Source organism: Loxodonta africana, chromosome 27 (genome assembly GCF_030014295.1).
Source record: "Loxodonta africana isolate mLoxAfr1 chromosome 27, mLoxAfr1.hap2, whole genome shotgun sequence".
NCBI lineage: Eukaryota > Metazoa > Chordata > Mammalia > Proboscidea > Elephantidae > Loxodonta > Loxodonta africana.
Window position 1 is genome coordinate 3,229,163 of NC_087368.1, and position 25,479 is coordinate 3,254,641.

The following is a 25,479-nucleotide window of genomic DNA, read 5'->3' on the forward strand; positions in this document are numbered from 1 at the left end:
ATATCATACATCCCATTTCTTATTGGGGCTATTTGCTTCCTCTCCTGTTTTTCTATTGTCACTTTGGCCAATGGTTTATCACTTTTGTTGATTTTTTCAAAGAACCAGCTTTTGGTCTTGTTAATTCTTTCAATTGTTTTTCTGTTTTCTGTTTCATTTAGCTCTGCTGTAATTTTTATTGGTTTCTTCTGGTGTCTGAGGATTTCTTTTGTTGCTTTCTTTCTATTTGTTCAAGTTGTAGGGATAATTCTTTGATTTTGACCCTTTCTTCTTTTTGTATGTGTTCATTTATTGATATAAATTGACCTCTGAGCACTGCTTTTACTGTGTCACAAAGGTTCTCATAGGAAGTGTTTTCATTCTCATTGGATTCTGTGAATTTCTGTATTCTATCCTTAATGTCTTCTATACTCCAGTCTCTTTCGATCAAGGTATTGTGCAGTTTCCAAGTATTAGATTTCTTTTCCCTGCTTTTTCTGTTATTCATTTCCACTTCAATGGCCTTATGGTCAGAGAAGATTCTTTGTAATGTTTCAATCTTTTGGATTCTGTGGTCTATTGTAGAGAATGTTCCATGTGCATTGGAAAAGAAAGTATACGTGGCTGCTGTTGGGTGGAGTGTTCTGTGTATGTCTATGAGGTCGGGTTGGTTGATTGTGGCATCGAGATCTTCTGTGTCTTTATTGAGCTTCTTTCTGTATGTCCTGTTCTTCATCGAAAGTGGTGTGTTGAATTCTCCTACTATTATTGTGGCACTGTTTATCTCACTTTTTAATACTGATAGAGTTTGTTTTATGTGTCTTGCAGCCCTGTCATTGGGTGCAAAAATATTTAATATGGTTATATCTTTTTAGTATATTGTCCCTTTAATCATTATATAGTGTCCTTCCTTATCCTTTCCGATGGATTTAACTTTAAAGTCTCTTTTGTCATAAATTACTATTGCCACTCCTGCTCTTTTTTGATTGTTGTTTGCTTGATATATTTTTTTCCACCCTTTGTGTTTTAGTTTGTTTGTGTCTCTAAGTCTAAGGTGTGTCTCTCGTAAGCAGCATATAGATGGATTTTTTTTTAATCCATTCTGCCACTCTCCATCTCTTTATTGGTGCATTTAGTCCATATACATTCAGCGTAATTATGTATAGGTATGAATTTTTTTTTATGAATTTAGTGCTATCATTTTGATGTCTTTTTTTGTGTGTTGTTGACAGTTTCTTTTTCGCACTTAATTTTATGTGCTGAATAGATTACCTTTCCTCATATTCCTTGTTGTTGATTTTTTTTCTGGTGAGTCTGTATTTTTTTCTTACATTTTATCTTCATGTGTTGGATAGTTTGTCTCTTTTGTGGTTACCTTATTATTTACCCTTCTTTTCTAAATTTAAACCTAACTTTTATTTCTGTGTATTGCCTTGTCTTTGTCTCCATATGGAAGATCTATGACTACATTTCTTAGTCCCTCTTTATTTTTTTAATGTTGTCTTCTTTTACATAGTAACATCACTTTTTCCCTGTTTTAAGCGTTTTTTTTTTTAATAACTTTTGTTGTGCTTTAAGTGAAAGTTTACAAATCAAGTAAGTCTCTCACATATAAGCTTGTATACATCTTACTCCATACTCCCACTTACCCTTGAGCGTTTTTTAAATCTTGATTTCTTTTTTTGATTTCACTGTCTTGGTTGACTTCTGATTGCTCCGCCCAGTGTTCTAGTCTTGGGCTGATACCCAGTATTATTGATTTTCTAACCAACGAACTCCCTTTAGTATTTCTTGTAGTTTTGGTTTGGTTTTTATGAATTCCCTAAACTTCTGTTTATCTGGAAATGTCCTAATTTGACCTTCATATTTGAGACACAGTTTTGCTGGATATATGATTCTTGGCTGGCAATTTTTTTCCTTCAGTTTTTTATATAAGGCATCCTATTGCCTTGTTGCCTGCATGGTTCCTGCCATGCACTCCAAGCTTATTCTTATTGACTCTTCTTTGTAGGTGACTTTTCATTTATCTCTAGATGCTCTTAAAATTCTCTCTTTATCTTTGGTTTTGGAAAGTTTGATTATAATATGTTTTGGTGCCTTTCTTTTAACGTCTACCTTATGTGGAATTCGATGAGCATCTTAGAAAGATATCTTTTCATCTTTCACGATATCAGGGAAGTTTTCTGCCAACAATCTTCAGTGATTCTCTGTGTATTTTCTGTTATCCCTCCCTGTTCTGGTACTGCAGTCATTCATAGGTTATTTATCTTGTTAGAGTCCCTGGTTTCTTCATTTTTTCAAATTCTTTTATATGATTTTTCTTGTAATATATTGGTGCCAAGTGCTTTATTTTCAACTTCAGAAATTCTGCTTTCCACTTGCTCAGTTCTGCCCCGCTGACTTTCTATTGAGTTGTCTCCTTCTGTAATTTTATTGTTACTCTTCTGAATTTCTAATTGCTGTCTGTCCATGGATTTTTCCAGCTTATTAAATTTTTCATTATGTTCCTTTATAACCTTTTTCATTTCTTCAACTACTTTCTCTGTGTGTTCCTTGGCTTATTCTGCATATCTCCTCATTTCCTTCCTGATGTCTTCAAGGGTTCTGTTTATTAATCTTTTGTATTCTGCCTTTGGCAATTCCAGGAAGGCACTTTCATCTAGAAGGTCCCTTGATTCTTTGTTTTGAGAGCTTGTTGAGGTGATCATGGTCTGTTGCTTTATGTGACTTGAAATCTACTGTAGTCTCTGAGCCATCTATAAGTTATTGTATTAGTTTATTTTATGTTTGCTTACTGTGTTGTAGCTTTTTGCTTTGGTTTGTTCTGATATTCCCAAATGGGTTGCCTGGGTGAGCTAGCTTGATTATTTTCACCTTTGGAGCTCTAATGTCCTGTCCCTGGATGGCTACAGCTGTTATCAGGTATATCAGTCTAGGAGTCCATTCAATTTTCTTGCATGAATTCACCTCAGGTGTCCAGGTAACCGATTATCAATATGTGGTACAGACTCTGTCCTACAGTCTTAGAGGGGCAGGGGTGATTGGTGTAGGTACTGGTACCTGATTGCAGCAGGGCATCATACTCTGAACAAGGCAGGGGCCTGAGAATCGTCTCCCACATGTCTCTGAGGAAAGCATGTCCCTATTCCCTAGAGCCTATGCGGTGGGCTCTGCAGACAGACCATGGGCATCCAATGTTTTTGGTTGTAAGGACTGGGAGGTACCAGTTCTCCTTGGACCCTTGTTGCGGGTGTCTGGGTAACCTGAGTGGAGCCTCCAGTCCTCTAGCCCCTGATGTGGGTAGGTGAGGACCCTGTGTAATAAGCAAAGCAATGTCAAACATCAAATTCTCACCTCTCAACCACACAGCTGAAACAGTTGTAGTCTGCCAAGGAGGGCCTATTCTCCTGAAATAGGCCTACACAAGTCCATGCAGAGGGGAAAGGTACTCAAAGTCCATGGACCGTTTATGCCTAGACAGGAACTGCTCCTGTTCTGAGCTCTTCTGGTTAATGGAGCTGGCAAATTATCTTTTCCCCTAATTGCAAATTTATTCCTTCTCCAAGGCTGGCAGGATGGCTCTAGGCGCTGAATAGAGCCTATCTCAGAGCCAGGGAAATCATCTGCTGGAGCCAGCTTGGGGTCGGGGAGGGGGTGGTGTGGTAAAATATACGCAGGTACTTACCTTTTGCCGAGAGCACCGTTCTTCTCTGGTTCCAGAGGTATGAGTAGGCTGTGTGGCTGGCTGCTTCTCCCTGAGGAAACTGCTGCCGAACACTAGTACCAGCCTGCCTCAGCCACTCCCAGGAATGGTGCCTGAGTGCTCCCGGTGATTCAGGTTCAGTAACTCCTCTCTGCTTCTGAAATGTCTGTTCCTCCCCCTGACTCTCAGTTCATTTTCTAACCTGCCTTTGATGTTCAGGGCTCCTGGCTTGTCATAAATATACTCATTTCACTTTTTTTTTTTCAAGTCTTTGTTGTAAGAGGGCTCACTGGAAGCATTTGTTTATTCCACCATCTTGGTCGCTCCCTCGTCTGCATCCATATTTTAGGTATCTGTTAGAGCAGTACCTCACTCCTGGTAACAAATTCTGTCTTGGTTATCTAGGGCTGCTATGACAGGAATACCACAAGTGGATGGCTTTAAGACAGAGAATTATTCTCTCAGTCTAGGAAGCTAGAAGACTGAATTCAGGGTGCAAGCTCCAGACGATGGCTTTCTCCCTCTGTTAGCTCTGGAGGAAGGTCCCTGTCATCAATCTTCCCTTGGTATAGGAGCCTCTTAGTGCAGGAACCTCAGTTCCAAAGGACGCACTCTTCTCCTGGTGCTACTTCTTGATTGTTTTAGGTCCCTGTGTCTGTCTGCTCACTTCTGTCTTGTATATCAAAATAGATTGGCTTAAGATACAATCTAATTTTGTATATTGAGTCCTGCCTCATTAACATAACTGCTACTAATCCCATCTCATTAACATCATAGAGATAGGATTTACAACACACAGGAAAATCACATCAGATGACAAAATTGTGGACAGTCACACAATACTTGGTATCATAAAATTGGTATCATAGCCTAGCCAAATTGATACACATATTTTTTGGGGACACAATTCAATCCATGACAGGACAGTTGTGAAATTAGTAAGAATACTTTCCTTTGGGAAAGGCCAGATTCAAAACCAGTTCTCTTCAAGGACTTACACATCCTTTGGTCATGACCTTTCATGTGAAGGATCATGGAGCAGGGACAAGACAATGGGAATTTTACATAAATATTTTTGGGGACACTTTGGAAGGCTTCAAATCAAGTAGCGAGGCTGTGCCCTCTTTGTTCTGAGTATAATGGAGGTAAAATCTACCAACCCTCACCAGAGGGATACCCTCATCATCAGGGTATCTCTTGGGAGATACCCATTGCTAATAGGACCTATGTTCAAATAGTAAGTGGATTTTATTCAACTAACTCCCTCCAACAGTTATACATTTGTTTTAGTTGTGATTTGCGGATATTCACATTTAGTAGATTTTCCCTGTCACCAAGCTATGGCAACTTTTGTGGCTAAGAAATTGCTGGAAAATATCGTTCCCACTTGGGGCTCCAGCCATCCTTTGCAGTGATTTAGGTACCCCACTTTACTGGACAAGTGATTGCTGCTATTTGTAAAATATTTCCTGTTTTTTGTCGGCTCCATTGTCCTTACCACACGCAGTCCTCTGGATTTGTAGAACGGAACAATGGTATCATAAAGACCTAATTGGCAAAACTTTCATCTTCAGCGTGGTTGACCTGACCCTCATAAATTGACCCCTTATGAGATAATTGCAGGGTAGCCAATGAATTTACCTTATTTATCAGGAACTGCTGATTCAGATTTGATCCAAGCCAATTTATTAAAATATTGCCAGGCCTTAATTCATTATGCCAAGGAGTATGCTCCTCAAGCAAGCATTTGATGGCGGAGGTACAATGCCTCCTCTTGCACCTAGCAACTATGTTTATTGGAAGACACACCAATTAAAGGATTCCCTTGAGCCTTGTTAGAAGGGTCCATACCTATTCCCCCTAATTCATCCTTGTGTGGCTAAATTACGAGGAGTTAAGGAGTGGGTCCATTTATCTCAACTGAAAAAGACTACAGCACCTGTTTGTACTAGAAGTCACAGAAGAACTCAAAGTGAAATTCACTTGTGTTCAAACATGAAGTAGATGACTACAAGAGTGGATGACTTACCCCAGGTCATGGAGCTGGAACATGCAGGTGGCTAAGCTTTAGACTCTGTTATACTGCTATCTTTCTAGCTTTAGCTATTCTGTATGTTATATACTTAAGAATTATTTTTTGGTAAACATTTATGCAACTTTTGGAGATTTTTGGAGTTAGTTTGGTAATTTTAACCAAACCCATTGCTGTTGAGTTCTTTCTGACTCATAGCGACCCCATAGGACAGAGTAGAACTGCCCCATAGGGTTTCCAAGGAGCACTTGGTCCATTTGAACTGCAGAGCTTTTGGTTAGCAGCTGAATGTTAACTACTACACCATCAGGGTTTCCTTGGTAATTACAGGCACAGTTATTTTTTTCTGAATGTTTGTGGTAGTATTCCTTTTCCATATTTGTGTTCTAATCATGACTCCCATTACTGCTTTAATACTTTTATTGTTTCCTTTTTCTATTGCTTGGCAAGAAAATGCTTTTATCAAATTAGTTATTTCAGTAGCTGGTGCTAACAATTTAATTGAGTGCTGGATGCATCACTCTTCCCCTCAGTCTACACAAGATCATACCGATCCTTTTGCTGTGTCAGTATTAGATTATAAATCCACACCTGATTTTACTGTTGATTTTGAGAAACTCTTTAAATGGGTTACTCATGTCACATTATGGCTACTTCCAGAATTACCCACTTATCCATCAACTCCCTGTTTCAATCTTACCAATGCATGGTTAGAATGTTTTCTTCTATCCACACCATGCAATCTTTTTCTTGATGGTGTTCAGTATTATTCTACAGTAGTAGCAGATAGTCATTTCTTTTTTTTTAATTTTTATTAAGCTTCAAGTGAACATTTACCATTCCAATCAGTCTGTCACATGTAGGTTTACATACATCTTACTCCCTTCTCCCACTTGCTCTCTCCCTATTGAGTCAGCCCTTACAGTCTCTCGTTTGGTGCCAATTTTGCCATCTTCCCTCTCTCTCTATCTTCCCACCCCCCCTCCAGTCAAGAGTTGCCAACACATTCTTCCGTGTCCACCTGATTTAATTAGCTCACTCTTCATCAGCTTCTCTCTCCCTCCCCACTGACCAGTCCTTTTCATGCCTGATGATTTGTCTTCGGGGATGGTTCCTGTCCTGTGCCATCAGAAGTTCTGGGGAGCATTGTCTCTGGGATTCCTCTAGTCGCAATCATACCATTAGGTGTGGTCTTTTAATGAGAATTTGGGGTCTGTATCCCATTGGTCTCCTGCTCCCTCAGGAGTTGTCTGTTGTGCTCCCTGACAGGACAGACATCGATTGTGGCCGGGCACCAACTAGTTCTTCTGGTGTCAGGATAATGTAGGTCTCTGGTTCATGTGGCCCTTTCTGTCTCTTGGGTTCTTAGTTGTCGTGTGACCTTGGTGTTCTTCCTTTGCCTTTGCTCCAGGTGGGTTGAGACCAATTAATGTATTTTAGATGGACGCTTGTTGGCATTTAGGACCCCAGGCGCCACAATTCAAAGTGGGATGCAGAGTGTTTTCATAATAGAATTGTTTTGTCCATTGACTTAGAAGTCCCCTCAAACCAAGTTCCCCAGACCCCAGCCTCTGCTTCGTTGACCTTTGAAGCTTTCATTTTATCCCGGAAACCTCTTTACTTTTAATCCAGTCCAATTAGGCTGACCTTCCTTGTATTGAGTGTTGTCTTTCCCTTCACCCAAAGCCGTTCTTATCTACAGATTGATCAATAAAAAGCCCTCTCCCTCCCTCCCTCCCTCCCCCCTTTGTAACCACATAAGTCTGTGTTCTTCTCCGTTTTTTCTATTTCTCAAGATCTTATAATAGTGGTCTTATACAATATTTGTCCTTTTGCAACTGACGCATTTTGCTCAGCATAATGCCTTCCAGATTCCTCCATGTTATGAAATGTTTCAGAGATTCGTCACTGTTCTTTATTGATGCGTAGTATTCCATTGTGTGAATATACCACAATTTATTTACCCATTCGTCCATTGATGGACATCTTGGTTGCTTCCAGCTTTTTGCTATTGTAAACAGAGCTGCAATAAACATGGGTGTGCATATATCTGTTTGTGTGAAGGCTCTTGTATCTTTAGGGTATATTCCGAGGAGTGGGATTTCTGGGTTGTATGGTAGTTCTATTTCTAACTGTTTAAGATAACGCCAGATGGATTTCCAAAGTGGTTGTACCATTTTACATTCCCACCAGCAGTGTATGAGAGTTCCAATCTCTCCGCAGCCTCTCCAACATTTATTATTTTGTGTTTTTTGAATTAATGCCAGTCTAGTTGGTGTGAGATGGAATCTCATCGTAGTTTTAATTTGAATTTCTCTAATGGCTAATGATCGAGAGCATTTTCTCATGTATCTGTTGGCTGCCTGAATATCTTCCTTGGTGAAATGTGTGTTCATATCCTTTGCCCATTTCTTGATTGGGTTGTTTGTCTTTTTGTGGTTGAGTTTTGACAGAATCATGTAGATTTTAGAGATCAGGCGCTGGTCGGAGATGTCATAGCTGAAAATTCTTTCCCAGTCTGTAGGTGGTCTTTTTACTCTTTTGGTGAAGTCTTTAGATGAGCATAGGTGTTTGATTTTTAGGAGCTCCCAGTTATCTGGTTTCTCTTCATCATTTTTGGTAATGTTTTGTATTCTGTTTATGCCCTGTATTAGGGCTCCTAGGGTAGATCCTATTTTTTCTTCCATGATTTTTATCGTTTTAGTCCTTATGTTTAGGTCTTTGATCCACTTGGAGTTAGTTTTTGTGCATGGTGTGAGGTATGGGTCCTGTTTCATTCTTTTGCAAATGGATATCCATGTATGCCAGCACCATTTGTTAAAAAGACTATTATTTCCCCAATTGACTGACACTGGTCCTTTGTCAAATATCAGCTGCTCATACGTGGATGGATTTATATCTGGATTCTCAATTCTGTTCCATTGGTCTATGTGCCTGTTGTTGTACCAGTACCAGGCTGTTTTGACTACTGTAGCTATATAATAAGTTCTGAAATCAGGTAGGGTGAGGCCTCCCACTTCTTCTTCTTTTTCAGTAATGTTTTGCTTATCCGGGGGTTCTTTCCTTTCCATATGAAATTAGTGATTTGTTTCTCTATCCCCTTAAAGTATGACATTGGTATTTGGATTCGAAGTGCGTTATATGTATAAATGGCTTTTGGTAGAATAGACATTTTTACTATGTTAAGTCTTCCTATCCATGAGCAGGGTATGTTTTTCCACTTAAGTATGTCCTTTTGAATTTCTTGTAGCAGAGTTTTATAGTTGTCTTTGTATAGGTCTTTTACATCCTTGGTAACATTTATTCCTAAGTATTTTATCTTCTTGGGGGCTACTGTGAATGGTATTGCTTTGGTTATTTCCTCTTCGGTGTTCTTTTTGTTGATGTAGAGGAAGCCAAGTGATTTTTGTATGTTTATTTTATATCCTGAGACTCTTCCAAACTCTTCTATTAGTTTCAGTAGTTTTCTGGAGGATTCCTTAGGGTTTTCCATGTATATGATCATGTCATCTGCAAATAGTGATAGCTTTACTTCCTCCTTACCAATCTGGATACCCTTTATTTATTTGTCTAGCCTAATTGCCCTGGCTAGGACTTCAAGTACGATGTTGAATAAGAGCGGTGATAAAGGGCATCCTTGTCTGCTTCCCGTTCTCAAGGGAAATGCTTTCAGGTTCTCTCCATTTAGAGTGATATTGGCTGTTGGCTTTGCATAGATGCCCTTTATTATGTTGAGGAATTTTCCTTCAATTCCTATTTTGGTAAGAGTTTTTATCATAAATGGGTGTTGAACTTTGTCAAATGCCTTTTCTGCATCAATTGATAAGATCATGTGGTTTTTATCTTTTGTTTTATTTATGTGATGGATTACATTAATGGTTTTTCTGATATTAAACCAGCCTTGCATACCTGGTATAAATCCCACTTGATCACGGTGTATTATTTTTTTGATGTGTTGTTGGATTCTATTGGCTAGAATTTTGTTGAGGATTTTTGCATCAATGTTCATGAGGGATATAGGTCTAAAATTTTCTTTTTTTGTAATGTCTTTACCTGGTTTTGGTATCAGGGAGATGGTAGCTTCATAGAATGAGTTGGGTAGTATTCTGTCTTTTTCTATACTTTGAAATGCCTTCAATGGTAATGGTGTTAAGTCTTCTCTGAAGGTTTGGTAGAACTCTGCAGTGAAGCCATCTGGGCCAGGACTTTTTTTTGTTGGAAGTTTTTTGATTACCGTTTCAATCTCTTTTTTTGTTATGGGTCTATTTAGTTGTTCTACTTCTGAATGTGTTAGTTTAGGTAGGTAGTATTGTCCCAAGAATTTATCCATTTCTTCTAGGTTTTGAAATTTGTTAGAGTACAATTTTATGTAGTAATCTGATATGATTCTTTTGATTTCATTTGGTTCTGTTGTGATGTGGTCCTTCTCGTTTCTTATTCAGGTTATTTGTTTCCTTTCCTGTTTTTCTTTAGTCAGTCAGTGTAGTCAGCGGTTTATCAATTTTGTTAATTTTTTCAAAGAACCAGCTTTTTACTTTGTTAATTCTTTCAATTGTTTTTCTGTTCTCTAATTCATTTAGTTCAGCTCTAATTTTTATTATTTGTTTTCTTCTGGTGGCTGATGGGTTCTTTTGTTGCTCACTTTCTATTTGTTCAAGTTGTCGGGACAGTGCTCTGATTTTGGCTCTTTCTTCTTTTTGTATGTGTGCATTTATCGATATAAATTGGCCTCTGAGCACTGCTTTTGCTGTGTCCCAGAGGTTTTGATAGGAAGTATTTTCATTCTCATTGCTTTCTAAGAATTTCCTTATTCCCTCCTTGATGTCTTCTATAACCCAGTCTTTTTTCAGGAGGGTATTGTTCATTTTCCAAGTATTTGATTTCTTTTCCCTAGTTTTTCTGTTATTGATTTCTAGCTTCATTGCCTTGTGGTCTGAGAAGATGCTTTGTAATATTTCGATGTTTTGGATTCTGGAAAGATTTGTTTTATGACCTAATATGTGGTCTATTCTAGAGAATGTTCCATGTGCATTAGAAAAAAAAGTATATTTTGCAGCAGTTGGGTGGAGAGTTCTGTATAAGTCAATGAGGTCAAGTTGGTTGATTGTTGTAAGTAGGTCTTCCGTGTCTCTATTGAGCTTCTTACTGGATGTCCTGTCCTTCTCCGAAAGTGGTGTGTTGAAGTCTCCTACTATATATGTGGAGGTGTCTATCTCACTTTTCAATTCTGTTAAAATTTGATTTATGTATTTTGCAGCCCTGTCATTAAAATAAAAATGTGCGTAAATATTTAATATGGTTATGTCTTCCTGATCAATTGTCCCTTTTATCATTATATAGTGTCCTTCTTTGTCCTTTGTGGAGGATTTAAGTCTAAAGTCTATTTTGTCAGAAATTAATATTGCTACTCCTCTTCTTTTTTGCTTATTGTTTGCTTGATATATTTTTTTCCATCCTTTGAGTTTTAGTTTGTTTGTGTCTCTAAGTCTAAGGTGTGTCTCTTGTAGGCAGCATATAGATGGATCGTGTTTTTTTATCCAGTCCGTGACTCTCTGTCTCTTTATTGGTGCATTTAGTCCATTTACATTCAGCGTAATTATAGATAAGTAAGTTTTTAGTGCTGTCATTTTGATGCCTTTTCATGTGTGTTGTTGGCCATTTCATTTTTCCACATGCTTTTTTGTGCTGAGACGTTTTTCTTAGTAGCTTGTGAGATCCTCATTTTCATAATGTTTAACTTTGTGTTTATTGAGTCTTTACGTTTTTCTTGAGTTAAGGAATTGATATTCCTTTTTGTGGTTACCTTTTTATTTACCCCTATTTTTCTAAGTAAAAACCTAACTTGTATCCTTCTATATTGCCTTGTATCACTCTCCATCTGGCAGTTCAATGCCTCCTATATTTAGTCCCTCTTTTTGATTATTGTGATCGTTTATCTATTGATTTCCATGATTTCCTGTTGTGTGTATTATTTTGTTTATTTATTTATTTTTTAGAATTAGTCTTTGTTTGTTTTTGTGCTTTCCCTATTTGAGTTGCGTTGATATCAGGACGTTCTGTTTTGTGACCTTGTGTTGTGCTGGTACCTGATATTATTGGTCATCCGGCCAAACAATCTCCTTTAGCATTTCTTGCGGTCTTGGTTTAGTTTTTGCAAATTCTCTAAACTTGTGTTTATCTGTAAATATCTTAATTTCTCCTTCATATTTCAGAGAGAGTTTTGCTGGATATATGATTCTTGGTTGGCAGTTTTTCTCGTTCAGTGCTCTGTATACGTCGTCCCATTCCCTTCTTGCCTGCATGGTTTCTGCTGAGTAGTCTGAACTTATTCTTATTGATTCTCCCTTGAAGGAAACCTTTCTTTTCTCCCTGGCTGCTTTTAAAATTTTCTGTTTGTCTTTGGTTTTGGCAAGTTTGATGATAATATGTCTTGGTGTTTTTCTTTTTGGATCAATCTTAAATGGTGTTCGATGAGCATCTTGGATAGATATCCTTTCGTCTTTCATGATGTCAGGGAAGTTTTCTGTCAGCAGATCTTCAACTATTTTCTCTGTGTTTTCTGTCCCCCCTCCCTGTTCTGGGACTCCAATCACTCGCAAGTTATCCTTCTTGATAGAGTCCCACATGATTCTTAGGGTTTCTTCATTTTTTTAAATTCTTTTATCTGATTTTTTTTCAGCTATGTTGGTGTTGTTTCCCTGGTCCTCCAGAAGTCCCAGTCTACATTCTAATTGCTCGAGTCTGCTCCTCTGACTTTCTATTGCGTTGTCAAATTCTGTAAGTTTTATTGTTAATCTTTTGGATTTCTACATGCTGTCTCTCTATGGATTCTTGCAACTTGTTAATTTTTCTACTATGTTCTTGAATAATCTTTTTGAGTTCTTCAACAGTTTTATCAGTGTGTTCCTTGGCTTTTTCTGCATTTATCCTAATTTCATTTGTGATATCTTGAAGCATTCTGTAAATTAGTTTTTTATATTCTGTACCTGATAATTCCAGGATTGTATCTTCATTTGGGAAAGATTTTGATTCTTTTGTTTGGGGGGTTGGAGAAGCTGTCATGGTCTGTTCCTTTATGTGGTTTGATATGGACTGCTGTCTCCGAGCGATCACTGGGAAACTAGATTTTCCAGGTAGTCGGCTAAAAGAAAATGCAGTCAGATCCCTATCTGAATTCTCCCTCTGGCTCCGGGTATTCGGATGTTAATGGGGCCGCCTGGGGAGGGTGGGGGAGGGATCAGAGAGCTAGGAGTGTAGCACCACAGAATATAGAGCTGAACACCACGTTCACGCTCCGCCCCCATTCGCCAAAATCCGGGCGGGACGGGTCCCCGGCTAGAACGCTGATTTCCTTGCTCGGAGACCAGTCACTTCCGGGGACTTCTCCCTCCGGTGCGCGGCACCGCTCGCGCGCACTGGGTGGGCGTTTCCCGCACGAACGGGTGGGCCCGCCCCCAGGGTCTATTCAGGAGATTATAATTGGGCCCCGTGGCCACGCCCCTCCCGTGCGCACGCCCAGATCCCAGCGGTATGACTTCCGGGTTAGGACGCTGCTTTCCCTGTTCCGGAACCAGTCACTTCCTCCCGGGGACTTCTCCTTCTGGTGCGCCACACCTCTCGCGCGAACTGGGTGGGCATTACCTGCACGACCAGGTGGGCCCGCCCCCTGGGTCAATTCCGGGGAATAAAAATGGACCCCGCACTCACGCCCCGCCCGCACGCGAGCCCAAATCCCAGCAGGACGGCACCCCGTCTGGGACGTTGCTTTCCCCGCTCCGGGAGCAATCACTTCCTCCCGGGGACTTCTCCTTCCGGTGCGCCACACCTCTCGCCCGAACTGGGTGGGAGTCACTCACACGACCAGGTGGGCCCGCCCCCTCGGTCAATTCAGGGTAATAAAAATGGACCCTGTGCTCATGCCCCGCCCACGCGCGCGCCCAGATCCCAGCGGAATGGCTCCCCATCTGGGATGCTGCCTTCCGCGCCTCGAGACCAGTCACCTCTGGGGATTTCTCCCTCCGGTGTGCCGTGCCACACGCACGGACTGGGTGTGCGTCCTCCTGCACGAACGTGTGGGCCCCGCCCCGGGGTCACTTTAGGGATATATAGTTGACCCCCCCCCGCTCGCGCCCCGTCCGCCTCTCGCCTAACTCCTGGTGGGACAGCACCCCAGCTGGGACGCTATTCTCCCCACTCCCAGATCAGTCACTGCCTCCCGGGTGCTTCTCCCTCCGGCTGTGCCTCTACGCTGCCCGCGCCAACCAGCTAGACTTCCTCCCGGGATGGGTTCGGGGGGGAGGGGTGGGCCCCTTTTCTGTGCCGTATGCCCCCCTGGGCTCTGCCCCAGATCGGGCTCTGAAGGTCACCTGCCTGGTACGCTGGCTCCTGGTTCTGAAAACATCGCTGTCTGCCCGTATTTGTTCGTTTTCTGACTCTAAGTCTGTGCTTGTTGTTCAGAGTTCATAGATTGTTATGTATGTGATCGATTCCCTTGTTTTTCCGAGTCTTTGTTGCAAGAGGGATCCGCGGTAGTGTCCACCTAGTCCGCCATCTTGGCCCCGCCTTCCAGATAGTCATTTTAAAAATAATTTAAAAACTCTCAGTTTGTGCCTGACTCAAGGATCCCCGGATTTTGGAGAATTATCCATTTGTGATGATTCATTAACTGCAAAGTGACTCAGAAGGGCCAATCAGTCCATCCCATTTCCTTATATTCAAACCTGGGCAGGCATGTTGTGTGCCCCATCTAGATGTGTCTTTTTGTGTGGAGAATCAGCTTACTCAAGGAAAAACTCTGATAAGTCACTCTATATTTGGGCATTGTCATGTTTACATGGTTGGAATATATGCTAGGCCCATGTACCTTAAAGATGCTAGGAGTTACCATGAGTATTCATTCATACAATGACACCTTGCTATGGAACAGTAACTTGAAATTAATATCCATAAAGAAGATGGAACTTGTCCTCTCAGATAATCCCATCATTTATTACCCAAGATGGGGAGATCCTTCTTATGTGCTGTTGTGCCCTGGCTTGGTATTATGCAATAGAACATCCCATTGGCAATTTATCTGCCACTATGGCTAAAATTGTCGATGATGTGACCAATGGAATGGCCGCCCAACAAAAACTTTAGAATCCTTGGCAAAAGTAGTATTGGACCATGGGATAGTTCTAGATTTCCTCTTAGCCCAGCAAGGAGAGTTTTGCTCCATTGCTAACATCTATTGTTGCTCTTGGATTAACTGGAGATGTTGAAGAGGATATTGCTAAGATTCATCCAATGGCTGTTTGGGTACAGTCTATACCCCCTATAACTTTACCATACTTTTTTTTATAAGTTCAGTTGGCTACTTAATAGTGCACGTTTTTGGTCACGGTCTCTGTTGCAAACTGGGTTAATTATTTTAACAATAATCTCTATTATTGGAATTATAAAATGTGTTATGCGATGTGCATCTACGACAGGAACTGATAACCCTGCTTCATCTCATGCTCAGAGAATTATGTATATCAACACTGCATTCAAGATCATGCTCAAAGAATTATGCATATCAACACTGCATTCAGGAACCCAAAATTAGAGAAGCCTCATGACTTACGTTAGCCATTTGAAAGTAAGTCAGGTTGTTCCTCCAATGTGGCCATACCCTATCCACTCCCTATACCGAAATCACTGAAGACAGCTGCTCAGCCATAGCATGATGGACGTACTGGAGCTGCCCAGCAACCGAGATACCGATGGTCCCTGATTATGGGGGAAAAGGGGCTTAATGTGAAAAACTAGAAAGGCATGAATTATGAAGGTTGAGCCACCACCTGGGAGTAGCATATTGCCAAACTCATGCAGAAGACATTATGCCCATAACTGTGAACAAAGGATGTTCTTCAGAACCCTTGATCAAAAGAACAGAATGATGTGGGATATAAAATCAAAAGAGGCATCTGATGTAAAGTAAAATGGGTGAACTAATGCTAAAGCTCAGTATAATCTTTCACACAGATTCAAACCCTGTTGCTTAGGAACCAACCCTGTCATTAAGGAAACTCTATTCTTTGTGGTCAGGCTGAGAATGTGGATATTACATGTCCTGGTGTCTGTAACCAAACCTTATTGAAAGTTTTTGTGTTAGATCACTCCAGAAAATCTTATGTTCTGAGCAAGGTAATGTTTAGCAATCTGTTCCCGATAGTATCTGTTACGCCATCATCATGTCATCATTTTGTGATGGTTATGAGACCTTCTCCACAAACACATACCTTGCAATTTTGTCCTTTAGCCAATTAGTGTATTCTTTAGCTATATTAATGTAACCACTAATGTTAAAAATCATGTTTTGCTTTCTCCCACCTTTGATTGATTTCAGTCACTGTAAACCAATCAGAATATTGTGTTTTGTAGTTCCTCCTATGGCATATAACTATGTGTGATTTGCACTCTCTCCCTTGGATCCATGAGCTTCGTACTCTGAGGTTTTCACAGTCTCCATTTGAATGACATATTGGCTTCAATAAATGTCTTTGATTTTACTCTAACAGAGTTGGAGAATCTTCTCTCTACGACAAGCGTAATTTGGGGAAACTACTTGGAGAATTGGCAAATGCACCATCAAAAACTAATAGACAAAGAGACAAAAGGTTTAAATAAAATCAGTAAGCTTAATATCAGCATTTACATAAAATCAGTAGTAGACAACTATCCACATCACTCCCTCAAGACAGTAAGTCTAGCCATTTTACAGGTGAATTTTACCAAACTTACAAAAGAAAACATCTTTCTTTTATTTAACAAAGTAAATAGGTGGCGAAAAACATAGGATCCAGAGACCAGGTGTGTAGTACAAAGACTTGATGCAGCAGGTGCTGTTCAGACACCTTGCCTTTTAACCCCAAACAGTTGCTGTCAGGCTGATTCTGACTCATGGAGACCCCACATGTGTCAGAGTAGAACTGTACTCCATAAGGTTTTAAATGTTTGATTTTTTTAGAACTAGACCCGAAAGCCTTTCTTCTGAGGCACCTCTGGGTAGACTTGAATCTCCAGCCTTTCAGTTAGCAGCCAAGCATGTTAACCGTTTGTCTCAACCTTCTGACATATTCAACTTTTTGATAAGTGCAGTCATTTAAACAACAGGACCATTCAGAGCCACTTCATTTATTCAAAAAGTCTTCCACATGACGGCTTCAAGGGTATCTTGGCTGGTGATGGCTCTTCTGTGGTTCAAATCCATGCAAAATGCATATAATATACTTCTGTAAGAAAATATACAATAATTGTATGTGTAGTATGATATAAACCCTGGGAGGAAAAAAAGCAGACAAACATCTATGAAGAATAAGAAAGACTGGAAGAAAATATACCACAATGTTAGGTAAAGTTAAGTTTGAATGACAGAAGCGTGAGTCATTTCTTCTCTTTTGGATTTTTCTTTAGTGAGAAATAATTTAGTAGTTTCCAAATATATTGATGCTTCCTATTAAACTTAAAAACTTTTAATGGTTCTATTACTTCATTGAAACAAACAGAAAACACCTAGCAAAATAGCAAAAGAAAACCTAACCGTATCAATGAGAACATTAAAATTGAATGGACTAAACACGCAGTCCAAAGGCAGAGATTATGTGACCGGATAAAACAGCAAGATCCAACAATGGGTCTTGCTGCTTACAAGAGGAACACCTTATATTCAAAGACACAAGTAGGTTGAAAACAAAGAATAGAAAAAGATACAGTATGTAAACAGTAACCATAAGAGAGCTGGAATGGCTATATTAATATCACATTAAATAGACTTTAAAACAAATATTACTATGGACCTTTTTGATAGTCAATACATCTAGAATATATAACAATTATAAATGTCATTGAACAACAGACCCCCAAAATGCATGAAGCAGATACTGGAAGGATTAAAAGAGGAAATAGACAATTTATCAATAATAGTTAGGGATTTCAATACCCCACTCTCAGTCATTGATGGAATAACTACAGAAGACTTTAACACTACTCATCAACTTGACATAACTGATATTTATAAAATGCCCAAGGACTGCAGAACACATGCTCTTTTCAAGTATACATGGAACATTTTCCAGGGTAGGCCTTATACAGGAGCCAAAAACAAGTCTCAATAAAATTAAAAAGACTGAAATTACACAAAGTGTGTTCTCTGATTCTCTGACCACAATGGAATTAAATTAGAAATCCACAACAGAAATAAATATGAGAAAACACCAAATACTTGAAAATTAACACACTTCAAAATAATCCATGAATCAAAGAAGAAAACAGAAGAGACATTAAAAATAATTTGGACTTAATGGAAACAAAAACACAACATATCAAAACCTATGGGGTGTATCTTCAGCATTGCTTGTTAAGAAATGTGTAACTTTAAATTCCTATGACAGAAAGAAGAGAACTCTCAAAAAACCTAAGCTTCCACCTTAGGAAACTACAAAACAATAAGCAAGCTAAACAGAAAGCAAGCAAGAGGGATGAAATAATACTGTAGCTGAAAGAAAAACCCGGAGAAAATCAAATAAACCAAGAGTTGGCTTTTTGAAAAGATCAACAAAATTGACAAACCTTTAACCTTTGGCTAGACTGACCAAGAAGACAAAAGAGAAGACACCGATTACCAAAATCAGGAACGAAAGAGGGGGCACCACTACCAACCCTACAGAAATGAGAAGAATTATAAGGGTCTGCCCGCCCTCCGCCTCGGTCCGCTCGGGCTCTTCTCACGGTGGTGGCTCTGCGGCTGGGGAGACCTGCCACAGGCCGCTCTGTCTCAGCCGCCAACTCCTCCAGCGCAGGTGCAGGTGAAGCGGCGACTGTCACCCCCAGGGTAGAACCCCTTCATGCACGAGCTGCGCTTCAGCACTCTGCAGAAGGCCCAGATCGCCATCATGACGCTGACCCTCTTCCCCATCCGACTCCTGTTTGCCGCCTTCATGATGCTGTTCACCTGGTCCTTCGCTTTTGTACCTTCACTGGGATTTGCTGAGAGAGAACCAGAAGAGCCGCTGGCTTGTGGCAGAAGGTCGTGGACTTCCCGCTCAAGGCAGTCATGCAGACCACGTGATTTGCCGGCAGCTTCCACCCGGTGGCCCAGAAGGGGTGACAGGCCCTACCGACTGAGGCGGCCATCTTAACCCTTGGCACCACACCCCTCGTACTTCCACGCCGTTCCCGTGACCATGACCATGTCCTCCATCGTGATGAAGGCAGAGAGCAGGGGTATCCCCATATGGGGAATTCTGATCAAGTACATCCGGCCAGTGTGTCCAGATCAGACCAGGACTTGTACAGGAAAACAGTGGAAGAGATAAAGAGAGGGGCTTAGTCCAATGGGAAGTTATGACAATGATTTTTCCAGAAGGTACTTGTACCAATGGGACCTGTCAAACTACCTTCAAGACTGGTGTGTTTATCCTTGGTGTTCCTGTCCAGCCTGTGGTTTTAGAATACCCAAATAAGCTGGACACGATCATGTGGACGTGGCAAGGACCTGGAGTGTTGGAAATGCTGTGGCTCGCCCTGTGTCAGTTTCACAGTTAGGTGGAAATTGAGTTTCTCCCAGTTTACCACCCTTCCAAGGCGAAGAGGAGCCCGGTGCTATACGCCAGCAGCATGAGGCGCGTCACGGCAGAGACCCTGGGCGTCTCCGTCATGGATTTCACGTTTGAGGATCGTTAGGTGGCCCCAGCGGAAGGACAGTCCGTCTCCCCTCCGACACTTGCCTTCTAGAATTTGCTAGGCTTGTGAGAGGCCTGGAGCTAAAGCTAGAAAAACTTGAAAAAGATCAGAAAGCGCAAAGGTGAAGAAGGGCGAGAAGACTGACTTGTGGAGTTCACGGAGTACGTGGAGGTACCCCTTTCCGACACGCTGGACTGCATGTTCTCACTGTTTGACGAGAGCTGAGGTGGCAAGATGGACCTGCGGGAATATGTGATCGCCTTGTCCGTGGTCTGCAGAGCGTCTGAGACTCTGGACACCATCCAGCTGCCATTCAAGATGTATGCATGGCAGGAGGACGGCTGCATAAATGAGGAAGACCTGTCCTGCATTCTGAAGACGGCCTTGGGCGTGGCAGAGCTGCTTCTGATAGACCTCTTCAGCGGTGTGGATGAAGATGAGAAGAATCTCTTTTGCTGACAGGTTTGCACACATGTACCCAGACTTTGCAGAAGAATATCTGTATCCTGACCAGGCACGGTTTGAAACCTGCGCTTAGACTCTTGTCAGCGCCAACCCCGAACAGCCTCTGCACTGACTTCAGCCCGGAAAGCACTGACCCTGGGAGGAAGCCTGTCCATAGGAAACTGGACTAGGACAGAAGGTTCTGGAGTGAGGAACCTCCCCGGCTCTGTCACCATGCCCTACCAGGGGCTGTGGCTCCCCATTTGCGCATGAGGATATCTGATGTTCTCTCTCCCCACAGGGCCTACACATGTTGTCTCCAGACTGAGGTTTTAGAAGACGTAGGATGTGTAAGGGGCCGTGGTGACAGGATGGTTAAGCACTGGGCTTCTAGCCAAAAGGTCAGTCCTTGGAACCTACTAGCAACTCTGTGGGAGAAAGATGTGAGTCTGCTTACTTAAAGATTTACAGCCTTGGAAATCCTATGGGGCAGTTCTACCCTGTCCTGCTCTTTTTTGATTGTTGTTTGCTTGATATATTTTTTTCCATCCTTTGAGTTTTTAGTTTGTGTCTCTAAGTCTAAGGTGTGTCTCTTGTAGGTAGCATATAGACAGATCTTGTTTTTTAATCCATTCTGCCACTCTCTGTCTCTTCATTGGTGCATTTAGTCCATTTATATTCAGAGTTATTGTGGATAGGTATGAATTTAGTGCTATCATTTTGATGTCTTTTTTGGTGTGTTGTTGACAGTTTCTTTTTCCCACTTAATTTTATGTGCTGAGTAGATTATCTTTATATATTGTCCTTTCCTCATATTTGTTGTTGTCAATTTTGTTTCTGCTGAGTCTCTATTTTTCCCTTGTATTTTATTTTGATGTGTAGGATAGTTTGTCTCCTTTGTGGTTACCTTGTTTACCCCTATTTTTCTAAATTTAAACCAAACTTTTATTCTTTGTATCACCGTATCTTCCTCTCCATATGGAAGGTATATGATTACATTTCTTAGTCCCTCTTTAGTATTTTAATGTTGTCTTCTTTTACATAATAATATTGCTATTACCCTGTTATGAGCTTTTTTTTTTTTTGAATAATCTGGCTTTGTTTTCTTGGATTACCCTGTCTGGGTTGACTTCTGGTTGCTCTGCCTAGTGTTCTAGTCTTGAGTTGATACCTGATATTACTGATTTTCTAACCAAAGAACTCCCTTCAGTATTTCTTGTAGTTTTGGTTTGTTTTTTTAAAAATCCCTAAACTTGTGTTTATCTGGAAATGTCACAATTTCACCTTCATATTAAAGAGACAGTTTTGCTGGATATATGATTCTTGGGTGGGAATTCTTTTCCTTCAATTTTTTAAATATGTCATCCCATTGTTTTCTTGCCTGCATGGTTTTTGCCGAGTAGTCCGAGCTTATTCTTATTGGCTTTCCTTTGTAGGTGACTTTTCATTTATCCCTCGCTGCTCTTATAATTCTTTATCTTTGGTTTTGGCAACTTTGATTATAATATGTCTTGGTGACTTTCTTTTAAGATCTACCTTATGTGGAGTTCGATGAGCATCTTGGATAGATATGTTCTCATCTTTCACGATATCGGGGAAATTTTCTGCCAAGAAATCTTCAACAGTTCTCTCTGTATTTTCTGTTATCCCTCCCTGTTCTGGTACTCCAATCACTCATGGGTTATTTCTCTTGATAAGAGTCCCACATGATTCTCAAGGTTTCTTCATTTTTTTTAATCCTTTTATCTGATTTGTCTTCAAATATATTAGTGCCAAGTGATTTATCTTCAAGTTCAAAAATTCTAGCTTCTACTTGCTCAATTCTGCTCCTCTGACTTTCTATTGAGTTGTCTACTTATGTAATTTTATTGTTAATCTTCTGAATTTCTGATTGCTGTCTGCCTATGGATTTTTCCAGCTTGTTAGACTTTTCCTTATGGTCCTGAATAATCTTTCTAGTTTCTTAAGCTGCTTTATCTGTGTGTTGCCTGGCTTGTTCTGGGGGTTGCCTCATTTCCTTCCTGATGTCTTCAAGGGTTCTGTATATTAAACTTTTGTATTCTGGCTCTGGTAATTCCAGGAATGCACTTGCATCTAGAAGATCCCTGGATCTTTGTTTTGAGAGCTTTATGAGGTGATCATGGTCTGTTTCTTTATGTGACTTGATATTGACTGTTTTCTCCGAGCCATCTATAAGTTATCGTATTAATTAATGCTTGCTTACTGTGTCATAGTTTCTTGCTTTGTTTTGTTTTGATATACCCCTATGAGTTGCTTGAGTGAGCTAGCTTGATTATTTTCACCTTTGGAGCTCTGACGTCCTGTCCCCAGATGGCTAGAGCTGCTATCCGGTATATCAGTCTAGGAGTCCATTCAGTTTTCTTGTATGAATTCAGCTCAGGTGTCCAGGTAGCTGATCATCAAGTGTGTGGTACAGGCTCTGTCCTACAGTCTTAGAGGGGCAGGGGATATTGGCGTATATACCGGTATCTGATTGCAGCAGGGGGTCACACTCTGAACAAAGCAGAGGACTGAGAACCAACTCCCGAGTGTCTCTGAGGAAAGCACGTCCCTGTTCCCTAGAGCCTGCAGGTAGGTGGGTTCTGCAGATGGACCATGGGCATCCAATGTTTTTGTTTGTAAGGACTGGGAGGTACCAGTAATCTTTAGACCCCTGTCGTGGGTGGCTTCGTGACCTGAGTGAAGCTACTGTCCTTAGGTCCCTGATGTGGGTAGGTGAGGACCTTGTTTAATAGGCAAAGTGATGTCGAACATCAAACACTCACCTCTCCACCACACAGCTGAAACAGTTGGATTCTGCCAAAAAGGGCCTATTCCCCCCAAAATAGGCCCACACAGGTCCATGCAGGAGGGAAGGGTGCTGAAAGCCCATGGATGGTTTATGCCTGGACAGGAGCCGCTTCTGTCCTGAGCTCCCCTGGTTAGTGGAGCTAACAAATTATCTTTTCCCCCAATTGCAAATTTTTTCCTTCCCCAAGGCCAGGAGGATGGCTCTAGGTGCTCAACAGGGCCTATCTCAGGCCCAGGGAATTCAGCAGCTGAAGCCACCTTGGGGCTGGGGGGCGCGCAGTAAAATATACACAAGTACTTAGCTTCTGCCGAGAACGCTGTTCTTTTCAGGTTCCGGAGGTGTGAGTAGGCTGTGTGGCTGGCTGTTTCTCCCTGAGGGAACTGCGGCTGAATGTTAGTACCAGTCCACCGCCACCACCGCTCTGGGAATGGTGCCTGAGTGCTCCCCACGATTCAGGTCTGGTAACTCCTCTCCGCTTCTGAACGGTCTCTTCCTCCCCTGCCCCTCAGTTCATTGTCTAAGCTTGCCTTTGAAGCTCAGGGCTCCCAGCTTGTCACAAATATACTCGTTTCACTTATTTTTGGGGGTCTTTGTTGTAAAGAGGGCTCGATGGAAGCGTTTGTCTATTCCACCGTCTTGGCTCTGCCTCCCGTTGTTACCGTTTTGAGTATTTTTTTTTATCTTGATTTCCCTGTCTGGGGTGACTTCTTATTGCTCTGCCCAGTGTTCTAGTTTTGGGTCAATACCTGATATTATTGATTTTCTAACTAAAGAACTCCCTTTAGTATTTCTTTTAGTGTTGGTTTGGTTTTTACGAATTCCCTAAACTTCTGTTTATCTGGAAATGTCCTACTTTCACCTTCATATTTGAGATATGGTCCTGCTGGATATATGATTTTTGGCTGGCAATTTTTTTCCTTCAATTTTTTATATAAGTGATCCCATTGCCTTCTTCCCTCCGTGGTTTCTGCCGAGTAGTCCGAGCTCATTGTTACTGACTCTCCTTTGTAGGTGACTTTTCGTTCATCCCTAACTGCTCTTAAAATTCTCTCTTTATCTTTGGTTTTGGTTTTGGTTTTGGCTGTTAAAATTATCTCTTTATCTTTCTTTTGAGATCTACATTATGTGGAGTTCGATGAGCATCTTGGATAGATATCTTCTCATCTTTCACGATATCAGGGAAGTTTTCTGCCAACAAATCTTCAACAATTCTCTCTGTATTTTCTGTTATCCCTCCCTGTTCTGGTACTCCAATCACTCGTGGGTTATTTCTCTTGAGAGAGTCCCACATGATTCATAGGATTTCTTCATTTTTTTAATTCTTTTATCTGATTTGTCTTCAAATATATTGGTGCCAAGTGCTATATCTTCTGTCTCACCAATTCTGCCTCCCACTTGCTCAATTCTGCTCCTCTGACTTTCTATTGAGTTGTCTACTTCTGTAATTTTGTTGTTAATCTTTTGAATTTTGGACTGAAGTCTCTCTATGGATCCTTGCAGCTTACTAAATTTTTCATTATGTTCTTGAATAACCTTTTTTAATTTCTTCATCTGCTTTACCTGTGTGTTCCTTGGCTTTTCTGCATATTGCCTGATCTCCTTCCTGATCTCGTTCCTGTTGTCTTGAAGCATTCTGTATATTAATCTTTTGTATTCTGCATCCAGTAATTCCAGGAAGGCACGTTCTTCCAGAATATCAGTTGATTCTTTGTTTTGAGAGCTTGTTGAAGCGATCATCATCTGCTTCTTTATGTGATTTGATATTGACTGTTGTCTCTGTGCCCTCTGTAAGTATTGTATTAGTTCATTTTATGTTTGCTTACTATATCCTAGCTTCTTGCTTTGTTTTGTTTTGATATATCCATATAGGTTGTGTGAGTGAGCTAGCTTGATTATTTCCACCGTTGAAGCTCTAACGTCATGTCACCAGATGGCTAGAGCTGTTACCAGGTATATAAGCCCAGGAGTCCATTCACTTTTCCTGTCTGAATTCAGCTCAGGTGTCCAGGTAGTTGGTCATCAAGTGTGTAGTACAGGCTCTGTCCTACAGTCTTAGAGGGGCAGGGGTGATTGGTGTAGGTACCAGTATCTTCTTGCAGCAGGGGGTCATGTTCTGAACAATGCAGGGGGCTGACATCCATCCCCTGAGTGTCTGTGAGGAAAGAGCATCCCTGTTCCCTTGAGCGCACAGTGGGATGGGTCCTGCAGATGGACCTTGGGCACCCAATCCTTTTGGTTTTAAGGACTGGGAGGTACCAGTTATCCTTTGACTTCTGTTGCAGTTGGCTGGGTGACCTGAGTGGAGCCACCAGTCCTTAGGTCCCTGATGTGGATAGGTGAGGACCCTGCTTAATAGAGTAAGCAATGTCAACCTCAAACGCCCACTTCTCCACCGCACAGCTGAAACAGTTGCAGTTTGCCAACAAGGTCCTATTCTCCTGAAATAGGCCACACATGTCCATGGAGGGGGAAAGGTATTCAAAATCCATGGATCATTTATGCCTGGACAGGAGCTGCTTCTGTCCTGAGCTCCACAGGTTAGTGGAGCTGGCAGATTATCTTTTCCTTAGCTGTGAATTTATTCCTTCTCCAAGGCCAGGGGAATGGGTCAAGACACACAACAGGACCTATCTCAGGCCCAGGGAAATCGGCAGCCACTGAAACTGGCTTGCAGGCTGGGGGTGCGGTAAAATATATGCAAGTACTTAGCTTTTGCAAGAGCGCCGCTCTTCTCTGGTTCTGGAGGTGTCAGTAGGCTGTGCAGCTGGCTGTTTCTCCCTGAGGGTACTGCGGCCAGACACTACC

The 25,479-nt window shown here is 41.3% G+C and overlaps 1 pseudogene; it reads left to right on the forward strand.

The window, feature by feature from the left end:
* Positions 1 to 18,223: 18,223 nt before the first annotated feature.
* Positions 18,224 to 21,839, forward strand: LOC100671829 (lysophosphatidylcholine acyltransferase 1-like; annotated as a pseudogene).
* The last annotated feature ends 3,640 nt before the right edge of the window (positions 21,840 to 25,479 follow it).